The following is an 18,371-nucleotide window of genomic DNA, read 5'->3' as shown; positions in this document are numbered from 1 at the left end:
CTTATAAAGATTTATAATCTCAGAAACCTGATGGAATGTCACCGTGAGTCAAAATACACCTGATGGCAATGGGTTTGGCTTGAGTGTCATTCTTTTCGGGAAGCCCAGTTGTTCTGTGGTTAAAACCTCAGCTGCTAACAAAAGAAACCCATCCACTCTTCTGAATCTGTAAAAATGCCAAGCTTGGAAACTTGTGGGAGCGGTCTCCTCTCTCCTATTGACTATAACTTACTAGATGTTTTTTACATATATTTACCAAATCGTTCATGCATTTTTGTAGCACCGGGAATACAAAGATGCCTATGATAGGGTTCTCGCTCTGTGAAGCAACTTGTGGTTGAGGATTGCAACAAACGTACAAGCAACAGCTCCAATATTTTTAAATAATAGTCAAATAAAAGTGAATTCATATGAGCTCTTCACTCTGAAGAGTTAGTTCATTGTGCCAGTAGGAAAGGAAGAAAGGAAGGACTTTTATAAAGTAACCAGTGTAATCGGAAGACAGAGAGAAGAGAGAAGCTAGTCTCAATAGGCCAGGACTGTGGACATGGCCAGGATATAGGTGTGGATGATGATTTGAGAAATAGTTGGTTTTTTGATGACTTGTCAAGTCATGCTGCTGTTGTTGTTATGTGCCATCGAGTTGCCTGTGACTCACAGCAACCCAATGCATAATAGCTCTGAACCCTGCTCTCTCCTGAGCCCGTCTCACTGTCTCTGACGCGTCTACCCTTCATTATCCTACTTACTGTGTCAATCGATCTTTTCCGAGGTCTTCCTCTCATGCACTATCTCTCCACCCTTCCAAGGATCATGTCCTTCTCCAAGAACCGATGCTTCCTGGCAACATGACCAAAGTATGTGATAACCTCAAGATCCTTGCCTCTGAGGAGCAGCTTGATTTCACATTCTCCAGGTCAGACCTGTGTGTTCTCTTGGCACAACTCAAAGGCATCAATTTTTCTTCTGTTATCCTTGGTCCAGCTCTCATAGCAAGTAATTGTGAAGACCATTTCTGGTGCCTGGATCAGGGGCACCTTAGTCTCTAGATTGACTTCCTTGCTCTTTAAAACTCTGGAGAGGTCCTTGACGGCAGCTTTTCCTTAATGCAATTTATCTTTTTATTTCTTTACTACTGATGTCAAGAATATTAATTGTGGAGCCGAGCCAGCTGAAATTGTTATCAATCTCAATCTCCTCTCCACCTATCATGGTGCTACCAGTGGTAAGAATCTTTGTCATAAGCACACTATTAAAGGAAAGAACACGTTGTTGTTGTTGTTGTTATGTGCTGTCAAGTCGCTTGCGACTCATAGAGACCCTATGTACAACAGTCCTAAACTCTGCTCTGTCCTGTGCCAATCACACTGTCTCCGACACTCCCATCCCGATTATCCCAGTCACTGAATCAATCCACCTCATAGAGGGCCTTCCTCTCCTGCTCTGTCCCTCCACCCTCCCAAGCATGATGTCCTTCTCCAAGGACCGGTCTCTCTTCACAACATGTCCAAAGTATGTTAAGACGTAGCCTCAGAATCCTTGCCTCCAAGGAGCCACCCGGTTTAACCCTTTCCAGGATGAATCTGTAGAAAACAAAAACAATCACAGTATTGGTGGACATTTAGAGGACCTTCAAAAGAAGAGCGAATGATAGAAAAGACTAGCAAAGTGATTATAACTCTTAGCTTGTGATGGCTGACATCTTGCAGTACTCCTAGGATCATGACTGCAGTTATTTCAAGCACCAGCAAACTGAGCAGATTCCAACAGAGCTTCCCAATTAAGGCAGACTAGGAAGAAATGTCTAGTGGTCTACCGCTGAAAAGTGACCAGTGGAGCTTTCATGGTTATCTACGAGTCAGAGTAGTGCCCGGTATAATGCTGGAGAACAAGGCACTTAATGAAGGCTGCAACTTGAGTTGTGGTCAATGATCCCGAAGGTGGCATGGGACTCAGCAACAGTTTGCTACCTTGTGCATATGATTACCATGAATCAGAGCTGACTTGACAGCAACTAACAACAAAGACAAGTCAAGAAAATTCAAATAAAGAGATGCTGAAGATGAAAGAGGAATTGATATGAAAACATCGTCAACCTGTCCAGTCTGTGGAAAATTTACTACATTGAGTCAATTCCAACTCATAAAAATCCAGTAGAGAGCTGGTGGTCTGGTGGTAAGAAATTGTGCTGCAATCCCGAAGGCATGCAGATCAAATCCACCAGCTGCTCCATGAGAGAAGGATGGGCAATATACTCCTGTTCAATTAACAGACACTGAAAACCCACTGGAGGGTCAGCTATGGGTCAGTTCTGACTCGATGGTACACAATAACAATGACAATTCAGTACAGGAGCTCTGGTGGCCTCATGGTAAGAAACTACAGTGCAATTCCAAAGGGGTGCAGATCGAATCCATCAGCTTCTCCAGTGGAGAAGGATGGGCAAACTCCTCCTGTGCGATTAACTGACACTTAAAACTTGCTGGAGGGTCAGCTATGAGTTGGCTCCAACTCGACAGCCCCCAACCACAGCAATGATCCACTGGGACAGAGTAGAACTTCCAATAGGTTTTAAAGATTATAATCTTTACAGAAGCACATTGCCCCACATGTTTCCTTCAAAGCTTCTGCAAGGTTCTGATGTAAAATGGGACTGAATCAGGGCTGGGGGGAGACAGAAAAGGAGAGGAGGAATGATGTATATTGCATTGAAATAGATGAGGGAGAGAACTATTTAAAGGGGACATATAGATGGGTATTCTTATCATTACAGAAGTCCAGAGTGAAGGCTGGATGGTGGGGTGGAATTGGGGGGAAGGATTACATAACAATGAAAGAGTTTTTCTTTTTCTTTTCAGGGAGAAGAGTGAATTGGGGAGGAGGGAGTGAGTGGACAGGTAGAAAAGTGCAATAATGAATGACTGAAAACCCTAAGTCTCTGTAAACTTGCATTAAAATTAATAAAAAAAATTAAAAATTTCGGTTAGCATTCAAATGACTTAACCACCAGCTCTCCCAATTCTGTGGAAATAAGTCTAAAAGCAATGTCTTAAAAATCCTTATCCTCCACTGTAATGGAGGGGTTTATTTTTTTATTGTTATTGTTTTAAGATGCTCAAAGACATTATAAAAACAATGTAAATACTTCCAAAATGTAGTTTGTCCTCTGTGAAAATGCTGAGTGTCAAATCAATTGTTCCTCTCCAGTGTTGGAGTTATGGCATAATTGTAACTTTACGAGGATGCTGAGACTTGATTTTTTTTTTTAATTTTTTCTTTAGTAGGCCCAGGGCTATCCCTAACTACATTGAAAAGTGCATGAAATCAGTGTTGGCAACCTTCCTTTCTCCCCAGCCAAGTTCTAGAAAAGATGGTCCTCTGGTACTTAAAAGAGAAAGTGCTAATAACTCACAGCCAAAGTGAAATCGCTCAGCGTGCTCTTGCCAAACGCATCGTCTGTGTGTGATAGGGCTGTTACACTGCAGCGCAGGAGAACGGCGCCCAGATACTCGGCGCAGGTTTCCACAGCCTGCCCTCATTTCACGAAGAAGGCTGTACACTTAGTGGGCCTTCCTTGATTCAACTTCTGGGAGCATTGTGATTTAGGGCATTCTGTGCCTAACCAAAGGTTATTGGTTCAAACTACCAGCCATTCCTTGGCAGAAGGACAAGGTATTCTATTTCCTGAAAGAGTTAATGGTCTTGGAGATCCTGTGGGGTAGTTTTATAGGGTCACTATGAGTCAGGATACTCGAAGCCATGGTAGGGTCTTTTTCTCTGTTTTGGTAACCAAAAGGTTAATTGTTCAAGTCAGCCCATTGGTACCACAGAAGAGCAGGTTAGTAGTCTATTTCTGTAAAACTATAAGGACACAGTTCTACTTGGACTAACGTGGAATCACTGTGAGTTGTGATCAGATTGGGTGTAAGGGGTTTAGTGTTGCTTGACCATTGTTTTCAGTGGTCATGCAGTCAAGTTCAATATGACTCATAGTGACACTCTGAACAACAGATCTGAACCTTGTCCTCACTCTCTGACACACTCAAGCCCAGTGCAGCAGTCGCTGTGTCAGTTAGATCACTGCAGATCTGGAGAGAGACCTCAAGGGGCCCCAAACACATTCATTCAAGCACTCGCTTGCTCATTGCCCTCAAGTCAGAACCAACATGCTAATAGATTATCTCTTTTTCTCCCATGGAGAAGCTGGTGGATTCGAACCATCTATCTTTTTTGAGTTGGCAGTGCAACTTCATAACCACCAGGCAACTGATGCCTAAAGGTCAATGCTCATTTTGACCTTTCTTTGTTCATTCCTTTCATTAGCAAATTGGATGAAGTTCCTAGAGTAAACCAGTGGCGAAAAGTCCCGAGGCAGCAGAGTTGGGTTCCGTAAAAGGCAGACCTTCCTTACCGTAACAGTTTCTCAAAAATCGTTTGGGCGGAGGACTCCTCATCACTGCAGACATGAGAGAACTCACTGGAGGTTTTGAGGGACAGCGCTATCACATGCTGGCTGTTGTAGGGACATTTCCTGCTTAGGTGGAGGAACTGTATTAGGTGACCCCTGGGCTCCTTTCCAAGTCTCAGATTCTCTCTTCTGAGGACCTTTTACATACCCTGAATGTACTTGCCTTGTGGTAGTTGGAAGTGAGAAACTTGCAGCCTACTACAAGGGAGTTCCTTTTGACCTCCTCTCCCTAACTGACTGCCCTCTGCTCACGCACACCTTTTCATCCTTTGAGTCAGGCTCTTTGAAGCAATTATAAATCACAGAGTACCCTTATGAATTGTGGGAGAGAGTCTCCAGCATATTCAACACTCCTGTTCCCTTAATATCTGTAGCAGATTACATCTCAGTGGCTCAACCTTTCTTTATCATTGAAGGGAAGAAAAAAAATACTATTTTTTTAAGCTCGGGAAAGCAGGCAAATGTTAAGTAAATCACATATGCAGAAGGCTAAAGCAGTGCCCTCACGGAGATTTTCTTAAGGTCAGGGACAGTTGCATGTTTTATCTAACTTCTTTTCAGGATGCACGTCTGGTCATTATTATGTAGCATCAGATCATAACCTACACTCCCCAATATTGTCAGGCTTTGAACTGTCTGCATTAGGGCCACTAATTTACTTCACTCCACACCAATTAGTTAAACTAGCTAGCGATCTAAATATATGCTTGCTCCTTTTGCAAAACTTTCCTACTTCCTGACAATTCCCAGGCTTCTCACTCGATGCATTTAGGGAAATAGACTCATGCCAAGTTTCTGTACCAGCATTTTATTTTAGCATTTCATCCATTCTTGAATTCAGTAATATCATAATCAAGTTCTTTCTTTTTCAGTTATATATTCATGAGACCATATTAGACCAAATAATCATGTGAATATTGTGATAAGCTAAGATGACTACACTCAGAATTTCACACTCAGTGAATTGCCAGCATTGTTTCTGTCTCTCTTGAGGCAATATTTCCCAATAGAAGGAAATCCATGAGGAGCAGAATGTATTCTGAAGGAGTGCCATGGCTATATGCTCTTTGTAAACTCTTTATTCTAATTCCTGATGCTCTAATAGGTGTACCTAAAATAATCTAGTTAGTATACTTAGGTGACCTGTTTGTACAACAGGAGCTCTATTAGTGTAGTCCATCATTGGCTGAGCTGATAACCATATGACCATGCATCTCCCATGGTTCGAATCCATCATCTTCAATGTAGAATGATAGACTGTCCCCTCCATTCAGATTTACAGTCTCTGTGCTTCCTTAAAAGTTTGAAAATCGAAACACCATTTGACCTAGCAATCCCACTATTGGGTATATATCCTAAAACAAATAGGAGTTATGAAAAGAACTGATACATGTATTCCCATGTTTATTACAGCATTACTGACAATAGCAAAAAGATGGAAACAACCAAAATGTACACCAATGGACAAATGACTAAGGAGACTATATTATATTAGCACAATTGCATAACATGAACAAATGTAGAGGGAATCCATAGTGACTGACAAAACTAAAAAACTCAAACTCACAACCATGGAATTGGAACCGACTTAAAGGTTAGACCTTCCAGTGGGGTTTTGGAGGTTGTAAATGACAGAGATTGTAAATCAGTCTGTCTTTCTCTCACAGAGTTGTTGGTTGATTCAAATCTCCAGAGAGACACTGCCTTTGAAGTAGTAAACAATTCTCTATGAACTACACCACCAGAATGTCACATTTTTAAAGGACAAGCATTTTTATAACATTACTTGAACAGTTTCAAAAAACAAACCTCTCCGCTTCCACATTGGAGCTCTGATGGCTTAGTGGTAAAGAGTTATGCTGCCAACTCAAAGATACAAGGTTCAAATCCACCAGCTGTGCCATGGGAGAAAGCTAGGCAATCTCCTCTCATGTATGATATACTTGTCTTCTGAAAATCTGCAGGAGGTGAGAGGACACTCTTTTTTTTTTTGAGAGGACACTCCTAATAGGTTTCCAGTACTTTGTCAAAAATCCTTTCCAAGTTCCCCCTCCCTTTTTTGAATCCTTTACACAACTGGTCTCAATTATTATTAACTTCTTCCCTGTGTACGTATTCTCATGAGATATGAAGTTAGTACCATGGATAATTTGACGTGGCATTGTTAAGTCTGCATTTTTTAAGATAAGAAGACCCAAAAATTATGATCTTATAAGCAAAGAATGTATCTTTAAGCAGGTATTTTCAATTACACCACTGACATTGTTTGAAGGGATAGTCACGCATCAGGATATGACACACTGTGTGATTCAGTAGAATGTAAGTTTCACTGCCTGATAGGAGAGCCATTGAACTATGAAAGAAGATAATTATATGTCCCTAGATTAAGGTATGGGAAGGGTATAAGGACTTTAACTGCATGAGATAAGTTAAGGTAATCTTGAAAAGATAGCTCACTGCCTTCCAGGTCTGTTAATAACATGTATCATGACTTTCCACTTCTGGTCATTGTAGAATCTTTTGTTTATGCAGTAACAGAAGGTCAGCTTTGAGTCAGTTCTGACTCCACGGTACATAACAACACGAAAAACAGTCATAAGAAGCTAAGGAAAAGCGCACATACAGAATCCTTCTTGAGTGGTTAAAAGTGATGGGAAGTGAAAGAGGGAAGTAAAAGTTAATATAGTTAACAGGCACTTATGAAGAGATTGGTCAGATATTAAAATGAAATTAAAAGATACTACGGCCTCAGAAACCTTATGAAGGATCACAGTGAATCAGAACAGATTCAAGAGTGGTGAGTGAGTGAATGTGCTTATGCATCAGTTAAGTTCTAGGCTGCTAAGTGACAGATTGACAATTTGCGTTCATATAACTTCTCAGTAAAAAAGATCTAGCAATCTGCTCCCATAAAGGTTATAGACAGTGATTCCTCCCTCAGAGTGTTTGGTTATGATCAAGGAGTTTGCTTCTATAATATACATGAAAATATTCACCACAGAAAATATACTAATATGCATATTAAAATATTATCTATGTGACCTTGCTATGCGTCAGAGAGGGGAACAATGACTGGGTATGATAGAGGGAAAACTGATGCCTTTGAGTTGTGGTGTTGGAGAAGAGTATTGAATATACCATGGATTGCTAGGAAAACAAACAGGTTCAAACTGGAGAGGGTTAAACTGGGCTGCTCCTTGGAGGCAAGGATTCTGAAGCTTTGTCTGACATACTTTGGCCATGTTACAAGGAGGGACCAGTCCTTGGAGAGGGATATCATGCTTGGGAGGGTGGAGGGACAGCACAGGAGAGGACGAACCTCTATGAGGTGGATTGATTCAGTGACTAGGATAATGAGGGTAGATGTGTCGGAGACAGTGAGACTGGCACAAGAGAAGGTTTTAGGGCTGCTGTACATAGGGTCGCTATGAGTTGCAGGTGACTCAATGGCCCATAGCAACAACATGTGAACTAGTGGCAAGAAGCTGCACTGCAATCCTGAAGGCACGTGTTTCAAGGCCATGTGCTCCTTCATGGGAGGATAGGCAGTCTTCTCCCATGCAATTTACTACCTCTGCAAGCTCGACAGAAGGTCAGCTATGGGTCAGTTCTCACTCAACGGTACAAAACAACAACAAGAAGGTCCTTTCACTCCCCCATTTCTGCTCATTTTCCCCGTTTGTCTATGTAATCGCTTTGAGACAAATGTTGTTGTTGTTAGGTACTGTTGAGTCATAGGTGACTCATAACGACCCTATGAATGAAAGGACTGAGCACTATTCATAGAGTTTGCGGAGGCAAGCCATTCCGGAAGTGGATGCCACTCCTGCTTCCAGGCTTGTTTTAATCAGGAAGCTCCAGCAAACACTGTCCACCATGGGTAACCATCATCACATTTGGCACATTAGTGTCAATTACTAAGGATGCAAGGTTCTGTGTGCCACGCTTACTGTATACCCTTGCTGTGTTTTTCTCTAGTAAACCTTTCTGTGTTGTATTGTGCCGATCACCCTCATTGTCTTTCCCTTCACCTAGCTAAGGCAGGAAAGGATAGAATAGGAAGATTGAAAATGAGAATCACAATGTAGAATCAAGAAGGGTTTTGTAACATGGAGATTATAATTAATGTCATAAAACAAAATGTATATGAATGATTGAATGGAAAACCAATTTGCTCTGCTGTAGACTTCCTCTCAAACCACAATACTGCTGTTGTTGTTGTTATGTGCCATTGGGTTGCATAGTGACCCTGTATACAACAGCTCTGAATCCTGCTCTATCCTGAGCCAATCTTATTATATCTGACACCCACCCCTTATTACCCCAGCCACTGCCTCATATCATCTCACCGAGGGTCTTCATCTCTTGAGCTGTCACTCCACCCTCCACGCATAATGTCTCTCTCCAAGGACTGGTCCCTTCTTGTAATATATCCAAAGTAAGTCATACAGAGCTTCAGAATCCTTGCCTCCAAGGAGCAGCCTGGTTTCACCCTCTCCAGAACAAACTTATTTTAAAAAGTTAAAAAAAAATTATTACAACCTGGAAAATGCTATGAGGCAGCTCAATCCACTCTGTCATATGGGTTTGCTGTAAGGCAGACTAACAATAGTTAGTCTATTAACTATTTCACTTCACAACCGATTGATTATATTTGTGATGAATATAAAAAAAGAGTGAGGGCAAAGCAACTTTCTTTAAAGGCAGAATAAAAGGAATACTAGGCTTAGAGGCCAGGCATCTACTGATATCTTATACAACTGAGACTGATTTGTCCTTATCAAGTATCTCCTCTGACCTACTTGAAAAGGGCAAAATTGTAAGAAGTGTTTAATTGACTTGTGGACTTAGTATAACAAAAGCTCTTGCTTTCAGATGCAGGCTGCTGAAAGAGGCCATCATTAAACAAACACAAGTGTTCTCTTCCCCCTTATGACTAGTGTGGCTTTTTGTAGGAATAGCCTTCATCTTATTAACATCACAGTATGGAAATGCCTCTGACTGCTGCAGCCAGACATCTAGCTGCTCTGTTCCTGCAGAGACATTTCAAAGAGGTCCAGGTCTTCAAACAAGCTTGCTCCTCCTTGTGAGCTTTGTGATGTTCTATCCCTTTCAAATAAATAAATGAAAGATCAGAACACAAAACACATATGTCTAATTGATTGAAAGTATGGAATGTGCTTCTTTTAAAATCAGCTGAGTTTGATTGTAATAAAAAAGGCCAGTGGAGAAAACATAGTACTTACTTATTGATCCTTTATAAAAGTCCTTACTAAATGATATTATAAGAAAGTTTGGATGAGAAGGTTTGAATTCTGTCCGTAACCCCCAAGTGCCTACCCAGAGAAAATGTCTTCCAAGAAAGAAGCAAGTTGTCCTTTTGCCAAAACAAAACTGAGCAACTCCACATGTTGGTATATTATCAATGCATCTGTAAATTAAATAAGGGATATTTTAATATTCAATGATAGGGAATGAAAATGAAAAAAAAATGAGCTTTTCGTTCTTAAAGACAGTATTACTTAGACTTGAAATATTGTCAGAGGAATTTAGAAATTTTTTTCAGCATGAACATAGACTTTAAGTCTATGTTAATGTTTTGAAATAAAAAGTAGACACTATTTACAATATAAATCAGGAAGGGTAAGACTGATGAGTGAGAGGAAGGAGCTTAAGGTAATGCTTGACTATTTACAATAATTAAACAACTTAGAGCACTTTAAAATTCTGAAATTTTGTGGGTAGGTTTGAATTTTTTTATTGCATTAAATTATTCTATTTTTCAGAATTGCACCAAGGTTTTGCCTGAGTTTTACTAAAAGTTTAATTTATTTGGGCCATTAATCTTGACACATAGATTTCTGGCTAGGAGTACTTAGACAGCGGCCAACCAGTGTGTATGATTCAAGTACAGTGAACAAATCTAGTGTGAGTTGCCTAATTAAAAAAAAAAAATCCTTGGTACGTTCTCTTCCCCCTCTGCCCCCGTTTGCATTAGGAAACATATTTTCAAAGGACATAGACGAATGTCCTCTATCACTCCGCACATCATGATATGCACATTTCCATTTGTCCTTAAAATTAAAACTTTTGCAGAAACCAAAGAATTAAATTACTCAGCCCACAATATCTCCTTTTTCCTGTAAAGGTTTTCAATTTAAAATTTTTCTATAGGGATCTGAGTGGATAGCAGGGGGTGGAAAACAAAATGATCAAACAAAAAAAGATCATCCAGTTTTATGAAGACTTAAAGCAGCTTCTTAAACAGAAAAACAATGGAGGGTCCTTATAGGCACCATGAGTGCATGCGAGCAGTAGAAAGGTTAAGAGACTTCTGATAAAAGGATTATTGCATTTAGTGCATGCTGACGCTCTGCTCAACCTGTTTAGGTAATTATCCTAAATTTAATCTCAGCTCATTTTTAGTCACAGTTGCGAAAATTTGCTGTCAGATAACTCTCCAGGGTACTAAAGGGCAATGATGTCAGTTTAAAGACTAAGGTGTACCTGATTCACACCATGGTCTTCTCAATTGCGCACTATGAGTCTGAATGTTGTATAATGACTAAGGATAGTAGAAGCATCGATGCTTTTTGGGTTGTGATGTTGAAGTGCCATGGACTGCTAAGAGAACAAAACCAAGGTGCTCCTTAGAGGTAAGAATGGGGAAACTCTGTCATATACTTTGAGTATATTGTCAGGAAGGGCCGGTCCCTGGGGAAGGACAGCATGCTTGGAAAGATGCAGGGTTAGTGGAAGACTCTCAACAATATGGATTGACATAGGAACAGTAACAATGGGCTTAAATGTGTCAAATCTGGTGAAGATGTCATAGAATAAGGCAGGGTTCATGAAGTCACTATGAATTATAGTCAACTTCATGGTACAACAACAAGAACAACAACAACAACAAAGTGAAAGAGTCCTCCTGGTCACAGATTGTTGTTGCTGTTATGTGCCATTGAGTCAGAACTGACTTATTACTGACCCTTCAACAGGTTTTCAGAGGCTGTAAATCACACAAGAGCAAATTGTCCATCTTTCTCTGCAGGGCAGCTGGTAGATTTGAACAGCTTGCCATAGGGTCGCTAGTGTAACTCCTTACCTGCTAGGTCACAGAGTTCCCTAATGTGTTGCTTCTGGAACTGTGAACCCCAAACTTAGCTATTTGAAGCCACTAGCATCTTCACTGGAGAAAGATGGGTGATCTCTTTCTACACAAATTTATAGTTTCAGAGTTCTGATGGAGGGTCCTATAGATCTGACCCAATAGATTTTAGTGTTTGATTTTTTTCCCCTTTTCTTTTTCTGATTAATGTGATAGGGTCACTCTGAGTCAGAATTAACTTGAAGGCTATAGATTTTGGTTTTTAAGGCGATGGAAGGAGGACTAGTGTTGCAAAGATTAGAGCACATCACTGCCAGCCAATAGGTCAGAAGTTAGTAGACCAGCCTTTCAGTGGAGAAAAGACCTGCTCCCATAGATTATTGACTAGCGAACCATGAGGGGCAATGCTACTCTGTTCTATAAGGTTTCTATCGTGAGTCAGAATCGACTTAATGACATACAAGTGGAAGAAAAAACAACAAGGACAGCAACCCAATATTGTTACCAGCAATGGTTAATTAATCCTGGCAGAAGAAAATTGAGAATTTGGAGACAAACTCATCAGCTGGGGGGGAAAAAAATGAGCGATGAGATAGAAAAATAGTCCCTCCAGATCCAGCAGCTTTGCGGCAAACTGTAGTAATTATGGCTTAAACAAACCTGGTTATGCAAAAGGGATGAGGTAAAAAAAGCACACGCAGGATTAAAAAGAGTCTCAGAAAACAGAACAGCCTGCAACTGCATTGCTGATTCCTTAATTCTATTCGTAATTAATTTTTATCATGTAACACCTTTCCTTTTAGGCACATGTGTGGGAGATGTTAAGAAGTAGAGTTGAAAACTCTGGAAATCATTGCGCTATTGTTGAAGATCTTTCAAATTTTTATATTTTCAGAATATATTTTTCTTTTGATAATTAGACTTCAGTTCAAAGGCAAGCTGTATGGCTGTGCCATTAATTGTATCTCTCCCTTGATCTTACTTCTTTATGCAAAGCAGGTGATCCGTATGTGATAAGATGGATTAAAAAAGCAATTCCAAAATTTGCAAAGGTTATAGGTCATTGTTGTCTAATCAGTCAGTGGTATACAATGTTATAGAAAACATTTCATTTTCTTGAAGTTTGATTTTGCTTTCTTTTCTATCTTATTAAATTGTCAGTATAAAGGAAAAAGCTTCAAATTGTAATTGTAATACATTCTTGGAACAAAAAATACAAATTATTAGTAACGCTAGATTTTTATTTTCTTATGATATGGTAAAATAGAAATGCTGCAGTTAATTTTATATTCATTAAATGATGCTCCTTGAATTTATTTCTGTTTGCTTCTTAGTTTAATATACATCCACAGCTGTCAGTATGCCTGATGCTGTTTTACTATGATGGATTAGAGTGAACTTTCTGTAGTTGTTGATTATAGTATTTAGTTATGTCTATCGTTTGGCTGTTGTGCTACCAGGCAAGTTAGGTAATATGTTTGTTCTGTGTGCTGGCAACACCAGCAAAAACAAAAGTTTAAAGGGATGAGGCGTTACTGGGAAAACAGAGAAAGGTGGAGAAAGCCTAAGACCCATGGGAATGGGATTGAGGCTCAAAATAAACAGGGTGTATACTGTTGTTGTTGTTGTTATGTGCCATTGAGTCAACTATAACTCATGAACAATATACCAAGCCCTGATGCACAACAAAATTGAAGCTTGCCCTATCTTGTGCCATCGTCATAATCTCTGCCATAGTCAAGACCCTAATGCCAATTCATCTATTTGAAGGTCTTCTCTTTTGCTGATCCTTTGCCCTTCTCAGCATAATGCCTATTTCTAAGAACTGCTCCCTTCTGACAGAATGTAGGAAGTAAATGAGACAATGTTTCACCATCCTTTCTTCTAAGGGGTACCCTTGGTTGAACTACATAAAAAAAAAAGTCCTTGTTTTTCTGGCAGTCCATAATGTATTAAATACTCTTCACCAACAGCACAATTCAAAACCATCTTAGGTCTTTCTTATTTATTGTCCAGCTTTCAGATGCGTAAGAAAGCAATTGAAAATAACGTAGCTTGGATCAAGAACATCTTCCTCTTTAAACTGGCATCCTTTCTCTAGTGTTTTAAAGAGGTTCTTGTTAGTAGTTTTACCCAATGCTAGAGGTTTACTGATTTCTTGACTGTTGTTACCATAACTGGGTTGTGGGTCCAAATAAAAGTAAATCATTGATAAATTCAATCTTTTCTCTATCTATCATGAAGTTGTCTATTGGTCTAGTGGTGAAAATTTCCACTTTCTTGATGTTAAGATATAACCCATTCTTTAGTAAGTGCTTTAAGTCTTCATTTTCTCTAAGTAAAATTGTGTCATTTGCATAAGGCAGGTTGTTGATGAATTCCTCCAATTCTGATGCTACACTCTCCTTCATATAGTCCAGCTTTGAGACTGATTAACTCAGCATATAGATTGAGTAGGTAGAGAGAAAGATACAAACCTGATGTTCACCTTTCCTTGTTTTAAAACACAGAGGATACAAACCTGATGCTCACCTTTCCTTCTTTTAAAACACAGAGGATATAGATCCAGTTTATAAAGTAGGTGTCAGATTCTAATGTTATTTTCTTTAGTGAGAAGAGAATATAGACTTATGATGGTTCATTTTTTATGTGGGTTTAGCTAGGCTGGGTTTTTATGTTCCACTGAATCGAGTATAACTCATAGCAACCCTATGAATAACAGAACGGAACCCTGTCCTGTCCTGTGCCATCCTCATCACCTCTGACATACTTGAGCTCATTGCTGCAGTCACTGTGGCAATTTAGCTCACTGGGGATCTTCTCTTTTGCTGCTCCTTCACCTTTCCAAACATTTTTCACTTTTCTGAGGATCATCTCCTTCTAACAATATGGCCAAATTATATGAGATGAAGTTTCACCATCCTTGATTCTAATAAGGAGCACACTCTAGCTTTAGTTTTTCCAAAACATATTTGTATGCTAAACAAATCATTAAGCTGGAGTCTGCGAAAAAGAATGTGGCATCAGGATAGAAAGAAGACTCATCAACAACCTGCTTTATGCAGATGACAAAGCCAAGCTATAGCAGTCATTTGCTCATGCACTAATCTAGATGTTGATATGAAGGTATTTTTTTTTTTTAGATTTGATTGACAATTCAAATTGGCCTACTCTAAGCATAAGAGATTAGATAGATAATGGAAATGAGTCTTTTTCTAGTAAGTTGGAGACTTTAGCAAGCATGAGTTAATTTCTTGGAGAAGGAATTCAGGCTCTATACACTGTAGAAACCCTTCAGAATTTACCACCTGCCCAACAGATGTTGCTTTGCAAGTCCCACAATTAGGAAAGCCAATTCATAAAACAAATCTTGCTTTCTACTTGGGTCTACCTCTCTCTCTATCCTATAACTTGGTTCTGTTTCTTTGGAGAACCCTTAGTAATTTAAAGCCCTATTTCAGAACTCTAGAAGAAAAGTGATTTACATGCTTGATAAATAAATTGTTTAGAAAATTTGTCCAAAATGAAAGAAACATTCTGAAAGTCCCCTAGATGGTAGAACAAATTAAAAACATGGCTGTAAACTGTTAACAACAATATAAAGACTGTTGTTGTTGTTCTTATGTGCCATCACATTACCTACGACTCAAAGCAACCCTATGGACAGTGGCTCTGAAGCCTGACCTATCCTGGGCCAGTCACACTAATCCTGACACACCTTCCTCCATTGCTCTAGTCACCGTACCAATCCATCTTATCTGAGGTCTTCCTCTCCTGCACTGTCCCTCTACCCTTCCAAGCATAATGTCCTTCTTTCCTGGCCACGTGCCCAAAATAAATGAGATAGAACTTCAAAATCCTAGTCTTGAAGGAGAAAATTGTTTTCACTCTTTCTCTCTATATATAATGACAAGCCTGTCCATATTAAAAATGAAAGGACATAAAAAGTTTGGTCAGATCATAAAAAAATCAAAGTACGTTTGTTGTTGTTGTGAGATGCCATCGAGTTGACTATGGCTCATAGCAACACTATGAGGGACAGATCTAGGCCTTGCCTTCCACTGTCCCAACCTCATGATCACAATCATTGTAGTAGTCAGTGTACTAATCTATCTCATTGAGGGTATTTCTTCTCTGCTCATCTACCTTCTACCTTTCCCTGCATATTTCTTTCTAAGGACTCTTTCTTCCTGAAGATATGCCCAAAGTAAGTTAAATCAAGTTTCACCCTCCTTGTTTCAAAGGAACACTTTGGTGGCACTTCCTTTAAGACAGATTTATTTATTCTTTTGACAGTCCGTGAGAAACTCAATGCTCTTTGCCAACACCACAATTAAAAAGCACTGATTATTCTTTAGTCTTCCTTATTCATTGTCAAATGTTCAGATGCATGGGAAGTAATTGAAAATACCAAAGTGTGGATCATGTCTTTAAATTAACATGCTTGCTCTTTGGCATTTTGGATAGGTCCATGACAGCAGATTCCCCAGTGTAGCATGTGTTTTGATTCTCTGACTGCTCCTACCAAGAGTGTTGACTGTGGTTCTAACATAAAATGAAATGATTCACAATTTCAATCTGTTCTCTACCATGATGTTGCCTATTGGTCCAGTGGTGAGAATTTTTGGGCTTTTTTTGATTATGAACTGTAATCCTTATTGCAGGCTGTGGCCTTTGATTTTCTGCTTTGCTTCAAGTCTTCATTTCCTGCAAGCAAGGTTATATTATCATCATGTTGTTCATGAGTCTTCTTCCAAGTCTGATGCCACATTTTTCTTCATATTGCCCAGCTCCTCAATGATCATATCATCATACAGATTGAACAGGCACAGAGAAAGGATGCAGCCTTGACACACATCTTTCCTGATTTTAAACCATAACTGAATGTTCCCCGGCTTTCTATTTGGACAATTGATGTGTGTGTGTGTGTGTGTGTGTGTGTGTGTGTGTGTGTGTATGCATAAATGCTTATGTCTAGTTTATTAACAATATTTGCCATTTCAATGTTTTTTTACATTTACAATTGATTCCCACTATATTTATCTTACTTTTTATTTTTTATTAAATTTTATTAATTTTAATGAACATTTACAGAGATTTTGGGTTTCCATTCATTCATTGTTGCACTATTTTCTCTACCCTCCCCCGCCATTTCATTCCTCTTTTTTTCCCTCTTGAAATATATTTATCTTCTTCTACAACCATCATTATCCCCCATTTTCAATTTTCTTTATCATCCTTATTAAAAAAAAATTCAGTATTCTTAAGAACCTCTCTTTTTTTCTTTCTTTCACCATAATTAATACAGCTCTTGCGGCCTAGTGGTATGAGGTTGTGCTGCAATCTCAAAGGTATGTGTTTCAAATCCACCACATGCTCTGCAGGAAAAAGATGAACAATCTCTTCCTGTTCATCTTACTGCCTCTGAAAACCCAATGGAGGACCAGCAGTGAATCTGTTCTGACTTGATGTCACCATTAACAATATTTAGCCACTCTCTAGATCCATTGGAAAAAAACCTAGATACTCAGCATTTCTGGACAGAATATTGCCAAAGAGGAGATCAAGAGAATTTAGAATCCTCAAAGGTAGGGCAATATCCATATTGTACAACCATGATGGCTTCCACACGATATTTTCTAAATGGTAGCCTACATCTCTGAGTATTTTAAAAATTCTTTTGTGCAGCCAATTTGGTTATTCTATTGCAATCCGATTTATTTATATACAGTGTTGCTAGATCAAATGCAGGACATTCAATTGAATTTCTGATAAAAAATGGTTTTTATTTAGAATTCCTAAAACATTACATCATGTATACTTGATTAAATACCTATAATGTATGTAAAAAAGTGAAATATTCTGATTCAGATTTTAGAATATCTTCCAGCTGCTTTTTCAATACAGAGCACTTTCAATAACATAAAAAGTGGTTAGTAGACTATTTTCTATTTTTTAAAAAAATGAAAGGTTTTATACATACAATTGTTTTCTGGCTTTTATTTTTGCATAAACATCATTTTAATTATTTTCCTTTAAGGATGATTCTTCTATTGTTCCTTCACTCCTCAAATTTCTATTTTATCAAGATATATTTTATTATTCACCTTTGGCTTTACTTTGGCAAATGTTCAAGTCTTTAGTTTTGTTCTGATATAGAATGTACCTTTACGTGCTATTATTGTTAGGTACGATCCAGTGAATTATAACTCCAAGTAACCCGGTGAAATACAGGTCTGAACACTGCCCTATGCTGCACTATCCTCACAACCTCCCATATGCCTGAGCCCATTGTTAAAGTCACCGTGTCAATCTAGCCTGTGGAAGGGCTTCCTCTCTTTCTTTCCACCTTTCACAGCTTAATACCTTTCCCCCAGGATTCGTCCCTCCTGACAACACATTCAAAGTATGTGAGAAGAGTTTTCATCATCCTTGTCTTTGAAGATATCCTGGCTACACTTTTCCCCAGAAAGATTTGTTTGCTTTTTTGGCAGTCCATAGGCTATTCAATACTCTTCTCTAACACCACAATTCATCCTTAGTCCAGCTTTCAGATGCGAAACAAGTAATTGAAATACCATTGAACTAGATGCACTTTAGGGTTTTTTTTTTTATATTTCAATAATTTATTTGTTTTTGCTTATATCATTGTTAAGGAATCAATGGCAAACCCATGGCCACCAAGACTTTTTCTTATGTTTCCTAGTATAAATTTTTTTTTTATTTAGGTTGTTTATTGTTCATTTCAATGAACATCTACAGAGATTTTGGGATTCCATTCATTCATTGTTGCAC

The sequence above is a fragment of the Elephantulus edwardii genome, unplaced genomic scaffold (genome assembly GCF_000299155.1).
Source record: "Elephantulus edwardii isolate Elephantulus edwardi_28Jun2011 unplaced genomic scaffold, EleEdw1.0 scaffold00191, whole genome shotgun sequence".
Taxonomy (NCBI): Eukaryota; Metazoa; Chordata; class Mammalia; order Macroscelidea; family Macroscelididae; genus Elephantulus; species Elephantulus edwardii.
The sequence above is the reverse complement of the archived record's forward strand: the minus strand, read 5'-3'. Positions refer to the sequence as shown.